Genomic DNA, 4,040 nt, shown 5'->3' with positions numbered 1-4,040 from the left:
CTAGGTTTCAAGCCCACACTCTACAAATTTTATTGTTTAAGGCTCATTGGGCCTGAGCCCGTGATTGTCTTTGGGTCCAGGTGCAATTGTGCACTTACAATATATATAAAATATTTAAAAAAAAAATTTGAACCCCCTGCAATACAAGTTTGCACCCCCTCACCATGATCTTGACCCCCTTATTTTTTAAAGCCCAACTTAAACTCCGAGAAAAAAAAGAAGTCCAAAAAAAAATTTAGGTCTTTAATCTCAGAAATAAAAAGCCCATAAATCAAAATTTGAAAAATCATAAATAAAAAAAGGGTAAAATATAAAACCTAATAATTTCTAGCTGCCTAATCTCCAAAATCTCTCATTATCCTTCTTTACTCTCCAAACCCAAAGGAAAAAAGACTGCCTCTGCATCACACACAAAATCTGCCACCTCCGCCCGCCGCCGCCTCCTGGTCTGCCTTCTGCCGCTGCTTGATCTGGTTTTTCAACTCTCTCTTTATCTCTTTCTTTCATTGTAAGAGTGTGTTTATAGTGTTTTGATATGCTATTTCACTAAATTTGTGCGAGTGTCTGAATGAATCACCGCTGTGTAGATTTATCCTTTGATTTTTTATTTATTTTTTATTGAGTCTTTGAATCTTGGACCGTGTGTATGTGGGAGCTGTGGCATTAGAATTGTGTTGAGTGTGTTCTGATTTATGAACTTCTAAACTGTTAAAGTGAAAAGTCTGACAAAGGGGTTAATGGGTTAGAGACTTTTAGGACTAAGGACTCATTACTTTTATAATTTTATTAGTTTATAGGGAGTTTCTTTACTTTTGGGTGGCATGTTGCAGAGTTGCAATTTTATTAGTTTATTATTTATAGTGTGAGTTTGTTTACTTTTGGGCAGAGTTGCTGACTTGCTGTGAGCTTGTGAGTGTTAGATTGATTTGATATAAGAGTGACTTGAGTCATGACTTATCACTTCAACTATTTGACTAGTCTTTTAATCTTGTTGAATGTGAGTTGTGAGTGGTTGTTAGCAATATGACTTGGTCAATACACTAACACTAAAGACAATAAAAATATAAAATATTTAATGAAATTTAAACTTATAAATTAAAAAAATACAAAAAAATCACTTAACAAAAATAATTAATATATTTATTGTATTAGAAAAAAATGTCAAATGAACTAATAGTTTATTTTTTGTTTTTTTGCTAGTGTTATGAATAAATTTATAATAAGGAAACCCCGTAGGCCGCAAGATTCATCTTCTATTCAAGATTCATCTTCTACTCAAGATTCATCTTCTAAGCATGGTCGTATTGATGTGAACAATCTTCCTTCAGACCCTGGGCTACGAAAAAAGATTTCATTTTATCATCCTAATGATCGAGATGAAATAAGAAGATATTATTTACAAAAAAAACCATGTCAACCTTATAAACACGATTTTCCTCAAACAAAAATTGGTGGACTTATGCGTCGATTTAATCCTAAATGGTTTAAAGAGTATGAAAGTTGGTTGGAATATAGTATTGAAAAGGATGCTGCATATTGTTTATATTGTTACCTATTTAGACAAGATGTTGGTATGCAATCTGGAGGTGATAATTTTGTGACAAAGGGATTCAATAGTTGGAATAAGAAAGAAAAGTTAGACCAACATGTTGGAGGTGTTAATAGTGCCCATAACCAAGCTCTTAAGGATGGTGAAAATCTAATGAAGCAAAATCAACACATTCAAAGTGTTTTTGTTAAGCAGTCAAATCAAGATAAAATTATATATCGGACTCAATTAAATGCAATAGTTGATTGCATAAGATTCCTTTTGCATCGGGGGTTAGCTTTCCGTGGTCATAATGAATCTGATGATTCAAGTGATAAAGGAAATTTCCTTGAGCTTGTACAATTTTTGGCAGATATAATGATGTTATTAATGAAGTATTGCAGAAAACTCCAAAAAACAGCAAACTAACCCATCCTGATATTAAAAAAGATATTGTGAATGCAATTGCATATAAAACTACCAATGCCATCATCGAAGATCTTGGTAGTGAGTTCTTTTCAATTTTAGTTGATGAGTCCCGTGATATCTCAATAAAAGAACAAATAGCTGTTGTTTTGCGTTATGTGGACAAAAAGGGAATTGTTACAGAGCGATTTTTTGGTATTGTACATGTAGCAGATACCTCTGCCTTGTCTCTAAAAGCTGCTATTGAATTTTTATTCTGTAAATAGTCATTGAGTTTATCAAGATTACGTGGGCAAGGTTATGATGGGGCCAGTAACATGCAAGGTGAATTCAATGGTCTTAAAACTTTAATTCTGAAGGAGAATAAATCAGCATTTTATGTCCATTGCTTTGCTCATCAACTTCAGTTGACTCTTGTAGCTGTTGCTAATAAGCATACTGATATTGCTGAAATTTTTAGCTTGGTTAGTAAAATAGTAACTATTGTTGGAGCTTCTTGTAAAAGACGAGAATTTTTACGAAATGCACAACTTGCAAAAATCACAGAAGCATTAAACTTGGGTGAACTTGAAAGTGGGCAAGGTTTGAACCAAGAGACAAGTCTTAAACGTGCTGGTGATACACGTTGGAGATCACATTATAGGACAATCCTCAACTTGATTTTGATGTTCTCTTCCACAGTTGATGTACTTGAGATGATTGAAAAGGATAGCCTACTCTCTGAGCAAAGAGTTGAAGCTCGATCTATTTTAAGGTTAATTCTATCTTTTGAATTTTCCTTTGCTTTACACTTGATGAAAAATATTTTGGGGATCACAAATGAGTTGTCAATAGCATTGCAAAAGAAAAATCAAGATATTGTAAATGCTATGACGCTTGTCAGAGTGTCTAAGCAACGATTACAGATGATGAGAGATGATGAATGGGAAGCTCTATTGACTGAAGTATCCACATTTTGTAGCAAGCATGATATTCCTATCTTGAACATGGAAGAAATATTTGTAGTTGGTGTGAGGCCACGACGCAACGCCCCACAAATTACAAATTTACATCACTATCGTGTTGATCTATTCTTTGAAGTCATAGATCTGCAACTTCAAGAGCTTAATAATCGTTTTTCAGAGGTGACTACTGAGTTGCTACTTTGTATGGCTTGCTTGAATCCAAGTGATTCGTTTTCAGCTTTTGATATACAAAAATTGACCCATCTTACAAAGTTCTATCCATCTGATTTTTCCGAGACAGATGTATTGGCACTTGATAATCAGCTTCAGACTTACATTGTTGATATGCGCTCCAATAACGAGTTTTTAGAGCTTAAAGGAATTGAGGACCTTGCTAGAAAGATGGTGGAAACAAATAAGGATGTCATATATCCATTGGTATATTTGCTTGTGAAGTTAGTTTTGACCCTTCCTGTTGCAACTGCAACAGTGGAAAGAAGTTTTTCAGCAATGAAATATATCAAGAATGAATTGCGCAATCGAATGGGGGATCAGTGGTTGAATGATTGTTTGACTGTGTACATTGAAAAAGATATAGCTCATAGGATTGATAATGAATCTATCATGCAACGGTTTCAAAATATGAAACCTCGTAGAAGACAATTGTAGAATTTTATGTTTTTTTCTTTTTTTGTGATATTGATATATTTAAGTCTCTTTTGTTTTAGATTTTATATAATTTATGTTTCTTATTGACCCCCTGAACAAAAATCCTGGAGCCGCCCCTGGCCCAGCCGCGATCTCCAATCCACGCACCACTGATCCCAGCTCCGATCTTCGATCCACAACACCACTGATCCCAGCTCCAATCTCCGATCCACGCACCACCGATCTCAGCTCCAATCTCCGATCCACGCACCACCGATCCCAACCCCGATCTTCGATCCACGCACCACCGATCCCAACCCCGATCTCCGATCCACGCACCACCGATCCCAGCTCCGATCTCCGATCCCCAGCACCACCGATCCCAACTCCGATCCGCAGCTCTGCCGACCAAAGCATCGTGGGTGTGTTTGTGTATCTGTGTGTGTGTGTGTTTTTTTTTTTTGGAGCAAGTGTATGTCTAAGTTTGTTACTGA

The 4,040-nt window shown here is 35.8% G+C and overlaps 1 pseudogene; it reads left to right on the top strand.

Annotated features, from left to right (window-relative positions):
- Window positions 1–1,204: 1,204 nt before the first annotated feature.
- Window positions 1,205–3,567, top strand: LOC142606283 (uncharacterized; annotated as a pseudogene).
- Window positions 3,568–4,040: the final 473 nt, after the last annotated feature.

Source organism: Castanea sativa, chromosome 8 (assembly GCF_040712315.1).
Source record: "Castanea sativa cultivar Marrone di Chiusa Pesio chromosome 8, ASM4071231v1".
In the NCBI taxonomy this organism is placed as follows: domain Eukaryota; kingdom Viridiplantae; phylum Streptophyta; class Magnoliopsida; order Fagales; family Fagaceae; genus Castanea; species Castanea sativa.
This window is presented reverse-complemented; position numbering and strand designations above follow the sequence as displayed.